Source organism: Ctenocephalides felis, unplaced genomic scaffold (genome assembly GCF_003426905.1).
Source record: "Ctenocephalides felis isolate EL2017-DRISC unplaced genomic scaffold, ASM342690v1 CF-g0.4_SCAFFOLD_01886, whole genome shotgun sequence".
Taxonomy (NCBI): domain Eukaryota; kingdom Metazoa; phylum Arthropoda; class Insecta; order Siphonaptera; family Pulicidae; genus Ctenocephalides; species Ctenocephalides felis.
The window spans coordinates 33561148-33571440 of record NW_020538040.1 but is presented as its reverse complement, the minus strand read 5'-3'; the positions used below and the strand labels follow the sequence as shown (position 1 = coordinate 33571440).

General features: G+C 29.1%; 1 pseudogene; it reads left to right on the top strand.

Annotated features, from left to right (window-relative positions):
- The window catches only part of LOC113374862, a 10683-nt pseudogene extending 1614 nt beyond the window's left edge, over positions 1-9069 (top strand).
- The last annotated feature ends 1224 nt before the right edge of the window (positions 9070-10293 follow it).

Sequence of the window (10293 nt, the reverse complement as noted above, 5' to 3'; positions counted from 1 at the left end):
ACTGGGTCAACCTGTTCTACTTGAAAATATAGGTAAACGTTTTATTCTAATGAAGTGTGATGATTGTGATATATAAATATTTTAATTTTCACGTCTCTTTCATTATTTTCAACTCTTTTCAACAGGGAGGAAATAGACGCTGCCTTGAGTCCAGTTTTAGAACGAGCAGTATTTGTTCTGCGCGGCCCAAACAATGTTAAAGCTGGGTGATCAAGTTATTGAATATAACAGCGCATTCAAATTTTATATCACAACAAATTTAAGAAATCCTCATTATTTACCCGAAACACAAGTCATGGTATACACCCATTCTTAAACCTATGGCCTCCTTCTTTAAAATATATCTTTATTTCATCCGTCAAACAACTTTTTATATTTATTTATTCATTGTTATTATATATTTTGCAAAAATCTTAGCCAAACTATAAAAATATTCTAGGTCACTCTACTGAATTTTATGATAACTCAACAAGGCCTACAAGATCAATTACTAGGCACAGTCGTCGCTAGAGAAAGGCCAGATTTGCAAGCAAAGAAAACTCAGCTAGTTATCGAATCAGTTCAAAATAAAGATATGCTACAAAATATTGAGGAACAGATTTTAAAGGTTTTTGATTTACTCTAAATTTTGGTCGTTTAATAAACGTGATTCAAAATAAATTGATTATTTAGGTGTTGTCTACGTCTCAAGGCAATATTTTAGAAGATGAAACAGCAATTAAAATTTTTCATCTAGTAAAATATTATCTGAAGAAATTCAAGCAAAACAAGAGGTTTGAATTCTTTAAATTAATTTTTTGTTAAATATAAATAACTATGCAACATATCTATTATAGATCGCAGCAGTTACTGAAAAAGAAATAGATTATGCTCGAAATCAATACACATCCGTATCAACCCATTCTGCAAATCTATTTTTTTGCCTGACAGTTTTGGCAAACATTGATCCAATGTACCAATATTTTAACATGGTTCTTACATTTATTCAATCAAGCTATCACAAACTCGGAAGAAAGTTCAGTTTTAGAATTACGTTTGAGTTACCTGAATAACTACTTTACAATGAGTATATACCGAAATGTCTGCAGAAGTTTATTTGAAAAAGATAAACTAACGTTTTCTTTTGTGCTGTGCGTTGGCATTATGCGATCTAAGGTAAATTAAATTTAATTAAAAAATATTGCAATTTTTTAAATTATTAATTTCAGAATTTAGTGGAAGAAGATTTATGGGCATTTCTACTCACAGGCGGCGTTGCCTTGGATAATCCATATCCAAACCTGCCTGCCCAGAGTGGTTAACTGAAAGAGCCTGGTCAGAAATTGTCCGCTCCACGCCTTTAACTCAGTAATTGTTTTATATCTATTATGGTTTATGAAAGATTTGACCAAGTCGTTTACAAATTAACTAAAGAACTAATATTTCTACAAGAATGATATTATGCCATGTTATAAAATTTAGAATATGTACTGTGATTTGCGCGGTATAGGCAGGCGCTGTCAATAATTCGGTTTGATTATTTAAAAGCATAAGTAAAACCAAGAGTGAGAGTTTTTAAATAAGTTCTATTGCATGTAAAGCAGATAAATTATTCATTCTCTTCATTGAAGTCCAAAAGTTTCTATCTCAAATAATATTAATGACATTAACTATATTGTGAAAATTTTGTGTAAGCTAACGTTAATGTATTTTATTTCATCACAGTTTAGGCGCATATCGAAATAGCGTTGCTACAAATGTGAAAGCTTGGTACCAATATTACAATTTATCAAATCCTCATGAGGTACAATTTCCTGCACCTATGCACGATCTTCCAGGATTGGCTAGGCTGGTGGCTCTAAGATGTATCAGGCCTGATAAAATTGTACCAGCAGTACAGGTAAAGATTTCTACAGATAACCTTATTCCCAAAAAGCTATTTATGTCAAAATTAGTTTTGATATTTTTCGCATAAATAATTAAACTTTATAATAAATGACACAAAAAATTGTTTAAAGAATTTTATAGTGGAGTATATGGGAAGATCATTCGTCGAACCTCCGGTATTTGATTTAGTTTCTTCATACCACGACAGTAGTCCGAGTACTCCTTTATTGTTTGTGTTGAGTCCAGGATCAGACCCAATGGCCGGGCTGATGAAATTTGCTTTAGACATGGGAATCGAAGGGGAAGCTTTGCAGACAATTTCATTAGGTAAACTTTTAGTCATGCTATTCCACCAATAAATGATTGAAATTATAATAATATCTAGTTATTTAATATAATTCAAAAAAAAAATCTTTTGCTTCATCCCTATTACTTATATCAGTAATATAATACAGTTATAGTTGCTAACGTACATATTTAAACTATTTTTGATTTCAGGACAAGGGCAAGGGCCAATAGCATATTCCATGATAACAAAGGGTTTATCTGAAGGCCATTGGGTAGTTTTTGCAAAATTGCCATTTAGCAGAAAGTTGGATGAGAGATTTGGAACGAATTTGCGCTGATGTTGTCGTACCAGAGGCAGCCCATCCGAGATTTAGGCTGTGGTTAACATCTTACCCAAGCAAAGCATTTCCAGTTTCCATATTACAGAATGGTAATAAATTGAAATTAATTCTGACTTCTGAATTGAAGTAAATGAAATTTTAAAGAATGAATAGAAATGAATTTTGCTTTAAAGAACATATTTTTCATCTTTAATATCAAATATTTTGAATAAACTAAATTCTTCCAAATATAGGAAAAGTAGCTAACTAACTATTTATTTAATTAGTCAAGTTGGTTACAAAAATCGTGAATTGTTAAATTAAATTTCATTATAGTAATAAATTATGATTATGGAAATACTGATTTAGTTCGAAATTTTAGGCGTTAAAATGACAAATGAAGCGCCGAAAGGATTGAGACTAAATATGTTAAGGTCTTACACAACTGATCCTCTATCTAACGAGACGTTTTTCAACAACTGTCCATTGGTAATCCATTTTTTATTCTTCATAATATCCTCCGTCTATAAAATGTATGTCTACTTAATTTACAGATAAGTCCTTGGCAAAGATTATTATTCGGTTTGGTGTTTTTTCATGCTATGATTCAAGAACGAAGGCAATATGGTCCACTAGGATGGAATATTCCTTACGAATTTAACGAGAGCGATTTGAGGATATGCGTTATGCAATTACAGGTAAGCTTGTAATGAAATATTGTCAAAATCTGAAATATTGCATTTTTTCTTCATATTTTACAACTATTGTTTCTAGATGTTTTTAACAGATTATGGAGATGTTCCTTTCGATGCTCTTCTCTATTTAACAGGTAACATTTGCAATAATAAATTTATTTATTCATAATCACGTATTATCAATTAATTTTAGGAGAGTGTAATTACGGTGGCAGAGTTACAGATGATAAAGACAGAAGACTTTTAAACTCCTTGCTAGACATTGTCTATTGTCCAGATACAGTAAATAATCCCAAGTAATTTATTTGACACTAATATCTTTATTTATATGACTATACATATATAAGGGGGTGTCGAAAATATATGAAATAATTTATATAATAATTATGAAATATCACAAAATTTTACTATTTTTTCTCGTAACTAAAAATACACGTGATGTTTGGTGGGGGATGGGGTAATTTTGAATATCACCACGTATCACCAACAAGGAGGGGAGGTCCAATCCTTAAAAATTAATCACGTGATTAATGGACGACCCCTAATATATAAAAATATATGATTACAAGCTTATATTATAATTGAGACAAAATACTGAATAATCAATATACAATAACAAAGCTATTGAAAATTGAACAAAATATGTGTAGTTATTAGGAGTAGTTGTCTTTAAATCATCTATTTTTAATTTCAATATTATTGGAAATATTTATTAAATTAAATATAACATGTTTCTTTGTTAATATAGGTATACATTTTCTCCGAGTGGGATATATAAAGTTCCAGATGATACGACAAGACAAGGATGCATTGAATATATAAAATCTTTGCCTTTAACACCTCATCCTGAAGTATTCGTTTACATGAAAATGCTGATATTACCAAAAACAACCAGGAAACTGCCGGGGTAATTTTTATACTAATATATTAATGTATTCACAATAAAAAGTAATTGCTATTTTTAGTTTTTTAAGATTTGTTGGAAATATCCAAACTTCTTAATATTTTTTTAAAGTTTTATCTCATATTTGACTTATCACAGATATTTAATATTTGCCCATTTCAATGATGATAAATGATTTTTCAAGTATCGAAATATACATTTGAAATTTTCTGAATAATAGTTAGAAATTAAATAATTAGAAGTGTTTACCTATTCGAAAACAGTGAAAACTTCTTATATCCCTTAATATGGAAAGAGAATTCGAAAATTGATTAAGGTAGGACTTTTAGTAATTATACTACTTTCTAAACCAAATGAACTACAGCACAATAAATAACACGTATCAAATAAACAACTATCGAACTATGTTTAGTAAAAATCGCAGCTAATTTATTATTTTAGAAATATGTTTTCTTAGTATTCGCTTAAAATTTTCCATCTGTCTTTTTTTACCCCATAGGCTAGGTAAAAAGGGACAGCCACCGAAAGAAAAGCTACAAATACGTTTTTAATTTTAAAGGAATTTTGCCAATGCAAGTTAAAAAAATATATGAACATTTAAAACTTTACTCACTACTTTATGAACATTACTCTTTTATGAATTTTCAAACATTGCCATTTAATTCCTGATAGCGACGTCGTAAGAATCAAGCTGATGGCTGTTTATCTTTTGCCTTCTACTCGAATATTGTATCAAAATTTTCATACTTTACTTATTTTTGAGATAATGGTGATGGATCAGCGGACCTTTAAGCACCGCTCTACCCTATTAATCTTCATTAGTTTTTCAAAAGTAACCAAAAACTATTGGTGTGTGGCATCGTGCCTTAAGGAAAATTACTGGAACTTCCCGTACCGCAACGAAGTGTTTGAGGAATATTAAATGTTTATTAAACAGATTATTATAAATTCTGTAATATCGTCAAATATTTATAAGAATTATATAAACTAAATTACAATTAAAATTATTCACTTAAAGTATATAAGTGAGCTTTAGAACTTTAACCAGAATTAAAACTGAAATCTGAATTATTCTCGATATTCAAAAAAAAAAAAAATTGGATACTATTATTTCTCTCAAAAACTGCAATTTTTTGCACATTTAGCTCTGTATCTTCTAAATGGGTGGACCTGCCTTTGCCAAAAACTAATCACCACTTCTGCCAATAATAACAAATTGAATGTTATTTAGATGATTTAAATCGGATGCTCCGTTCTCTCAAAAACTTGATTTCTATTTTCTGCAATCTTTGCTCCATATCTCCGAAACGGCAAGACCTGCCTTTGCCGAATGTTTTTTAAACCATTCAAATCGGTTGATCCGTGCGCCCGAAAACGTGAACAAAAAAATGCGGACACACAAAACACACACCCACACATCCATTTTTTCTGAAGAATGCTAAAATGTTCAGAAACCTCTGAAACGTGAAGATATGCAAAAATTTTCATTTTCGATTTTTGGCCCATTACTATAACTACCCTACTAAAATTTTGAATATCGCCAAGGCGGAAATGAGGGTCCAAAAACCTTAAAAATCGATCACGTGATTAATGGGCGGTCCCTTGATTATGAATATTTCTACTTTATCTCAAAAATTAGATATATCTATTCCTTATATCTACATATTCTTTGCAATTTTGCTAATTATTACGTTTTTTGCTTAATTTTAGTTATAAGAGCAACAAATGTAAATTATTATCAATACCACAATATTCTCGTATAAGTCTTAATTAGACATTTTTACATTGAGCTGAGCATTGATACGATTTTTTGAAGACACTTTTCTTAACTTTGATTTAAAAACATGTACTTAGTTAGCATCCAAACTTATTGTTGTATTATCAATTCATGTGCATGGATTTTTTTTAATCAACATTATTAGTGCTGAAATAATAGTTTTCTTTTAGCATAAATGAAATGTCTGAAATTGTTGAGTGCTTTAGTCATTCCACTAATGCTAAAAGAAAACTATTATTCTTATAATATAAGTGCTCAATAATACAAAGGGATCCCTTTGTTCAAATCAAAATAACAAACACATCTGTCTTAAGTTGTAAATTTGACATTTTGTGATTGCTTTTGAATAAATACAAGTCCAACATTGTACTGCCGTTCAATGACTATCACAAATAAGACAAGAATTCAAATATTAAGATTCTGTTTGGAATTTGAATGAATAAGTTCACTTGTATTCGTTAATAATTCATTTTTCGAATAAATTATGGCAACGGACTCCGCTCTTGAGTACGTCCATTGTCAGCCATAATTCATTTAAAAAATAATGAAAATAAAATGTCTTACCTTTAAAGCCCTTTGAGAAATCAATTCCTTCTCCTGGTATCATTTGTTTTGACCAATTTTGGATCTTTTCAATCGGTTTCAAAAATGTACAGTAATTTCAAAAGTTCATCCCAACGAAGATTTCACTAGATAATAGATAATAAATTATCCTATATATGTAATGTTGGATTTGTTTTGTTTCCACTGAATGATGGCGCGAATCTAACGTCAAAACGTAAGAATAATAAATACCCAATCACTTGTTAAAAATAATCACTATTATTCTTATTTGATTCTGATTGTTGTTATTTCATATTGCATATCATATTTTTTATTATTTTTATCACAAATAGCACTAAATTAAAAAATAAATATTAATAAACATTTTTTTAAATGTACACATATCACAAACGATTAGACCAATTGAACTGAACATAACCTCAACTCTAGACAATATTAAATGACAGGTTGTGTTGAATCTTGAAATGGTTTTTGATTAACAATATTTATTATTAAATGATGCAACTGCTCATAGTAAAAATGCATCAATGTACGTATAATTAAATTTTGACTTTTTTTATTTAAATTTATAAACTTGTTAAAAATATACAAATATATTTAGCTTCTCAAAGGAGTTCTTCTTACTCAAACGCAATTAACGGCGGGAGGAGGTGCTGGCGAAGGCCTATCAGTTGCAGATTTAGCGAAGGATATTCTAAATCGATTACACCTGACTATGATGTTGAAGCAGTTTCTGAAAAATATCCTGTTATGTACTCAAACTCAATGAATACAGTTCTACGTCAGGTAATTAAAATAGCAATTTTTTTATCGTATTATTAACTCATAAGCATTCTGAACTCATAAATAAACTATAGCATATTTTAAAAAATTTTGTATTATTTAGGATGAAACTTGATTTTGACTGGACATTCATGAAACTGAAAATATTCTTCAATATGCTGTTGTTTTTTTTAATTATTTATATTTTAGGAGTTGATAAGATTTAATCGATTGATAGTTGTGATTCGACAAACATTAATTGATGTTGGGAAAGCTGTTAAAGGACTTTTAGCTATGGTTGGTGAATTAGAGGAAGTTCACGGATCTTTGTTAACAGGACGAGTGCCAAAAACGTGGGCTTCTAAATCTTATCCCTCACTTAAACCTCTAGGTGGCTATATTAATGATTTACTGATAAGGTGACTATGTTTTAAATATGTTTATAAATAAGCAAGCAGGTTGTTAGAAAAATGTGTGTTTTAGACATATAATAGATTATCTAACTCATTGTTTCAAATATTTTAATTGAGTATTTTATTTTATTAAAAGAAACTAATCTATTATCTTTTATATATGCATTAATAATTATTGTAAATATAAAACATTGAGAATTATCTTCTTTGTCAAGCAGTAGTAAATAGGAAATGTAGGAATATGAAGGCTGCAGTAGAATTTTGCTAGATATATATATATATATATATATATATATATATATATACACCAAGTCTGTTTTTACACGGAGATTGGTTCCAGAAAAAACGTGTAAAAAGAAACGTGTAAAAAAAGACATTGATCTTATACAAAATGGGTGATTTGTTCCTAATCTCTAAATCTATTAAAATTAGTGAAAACAAGAATTTTTAGGGTATTCCCCTAAATTAGTACTATTCACATTTGCTTTGACCAGTAAAAATTGTTTGTACGCGCTAAAGGGGTATTCACTTAAATCTTTAGCTAGTGTTCGCAAACTATCGATACTATCGATGGTTTCAGACTTTTTTCTTTCATAAATACTTTTTTGTGATATGAACATACTTCGCAATAATTAAATTTGACAAAAAAATTTAAGTACATAAAATTTCAAATCGTGCTAAATGGAATAAAATCGTGTAAAAAATTAAAAATATTCAATTTTCAAACCGTGTTATTTCAAAACCGTGTACAAAAAGACCGTGTAAAAACAGACTTAGGTGTGTTAAGACCGTGTAAAACAGACTAGGTGTGTATATATATATTATATTATAATATATATATATATATAAACTTCTACAACATTTATTTGTAATTTATCAGGCTAAAGTTCTTCAGAACTGGATAGATGAGGACCTCCTAACGTCTTTTGGTTATCAGGATTTTTCTTCACTCAATCATTTTTAACGGGCGTTTTGCAAAACTATTCGCGTGGTAATAAGTTGCCAATTGATCTGGTTGGACTTGATTTTGACGTAACAGAATATGAAACTGAATGTAAGGAAGAACCGGCAGTTGGTGTTCTAATTAATGTAAGAAGTGTTACAAACAATACTTTAATAAATAATAAGTAATATGATTAGGTTTCAATGAACCTACAAATAAATTGAATTTTTTATAACATGCAGCAAGGACAATTAAAAGAAATACATAGTGTTTATTATGACGTAAGTTACAGATAATAAAAATCAAATATTTTGCATGGATACAGTATGACTAAATTGCTACTTTTCTAAATATTTGCTAGTTATTGAAAATGCAAGCATTTATAAGTTTAACATATTCATTTTACTATATATAAATATTATATAGGGTTTGTTTATGGAGGGAGCAAGATGGGACAGAAAACGAAAATGCTTGGAGAATCTTTGCCAAAAATATTGTTTGATGTATTCCTATAATGTGGTGCAAGCCTGGAGTTAAAGGGAAAAAAGTAATATCGTTGATTATATAATGATTATGGAATTTAAAATAAAATTGATCTTTTGGTAATATTTAATAATAATATATAAATTTCATTTTAATTATTAGATATTTAATTAAATCTTACATTGTTTAAAAATGTATTAAGTGAGAAATTTTGTATTATTATTATTATTATTATTATTATTAATATTAATACTGAATATATTTTTAGCTGCTAATGTCTACAATTGTCCTGTATAAAACAAGTGAAAGAAGAGGAATTCTTTCTACAACCTGGTCACTCAACTAATTTTGTAATGTTTACTGATTTTCTTTCTGATCAGCCCCATCACATTGGATAAATAGGGGTGTTGCTTGTCTTTGCCAATTGGACGACTGAATTAAAAATGTACATATATTATATTAAAATGTTTATTTAAGATATAATAAATCATGAGCAAAATTACATAAAACTTAGTTTTCATATATATTTTTTTTAACATAATTTTGTAAAATTACTTGCATTGATCTGTGATGTCTTCAATTATTGTATTGTCTGAAGATAAATTTGTGATAACATAAAGATTATCTTTATTAACAACATCGGAATTTGAGTTGTATTGATTTCCTTCCTCTGGATAACTCGGAGTTTGATACACATAGCTAGCAGGATCAGGAGAATAAGTTTGATATGAACTTTCATTACATTATTTTGTATTTTGACAGTTTTAGTTGTTGTAGTGTGTGTCGTACACTTTTTACTTAAGTTAGTCTTTATTTGCTTCTTCTCTGATTCCATTATTATTGTACATGGTGGATTACCTACGTCGCCTGCAGTGCCTGTATATTTATTTATGGCATTGCAAGTGCTTGCTGAATATGAATTATTTGATAACAATTGTATAAACTTGGAAGTACAATTTGCTGAACTGGTGCCAATGTTAAACAGTAAGTTCATTACTTTGTTGTGAAGGATAAGAATACACTGATTGATTTCCGACAGGAATTTGTGGAGAGTAGTAATTATTTATTTGAGAACTGCGTGGACTTATAGCATTCAGTCTATTTATTTGAGAACTGCGTGGATTTAGAGCATTTAGTCTATTTATTTGAGAACAGCGTGGATTTAAAGCATTTAGTCGAGCCTTATGCAATCTTTTCGAAATACGCGAATCAATGTTTTTAAAAGAGCATAGACAATCTTTTATTTTCAAACGTTCTGAACATTTTGTGCAATATATT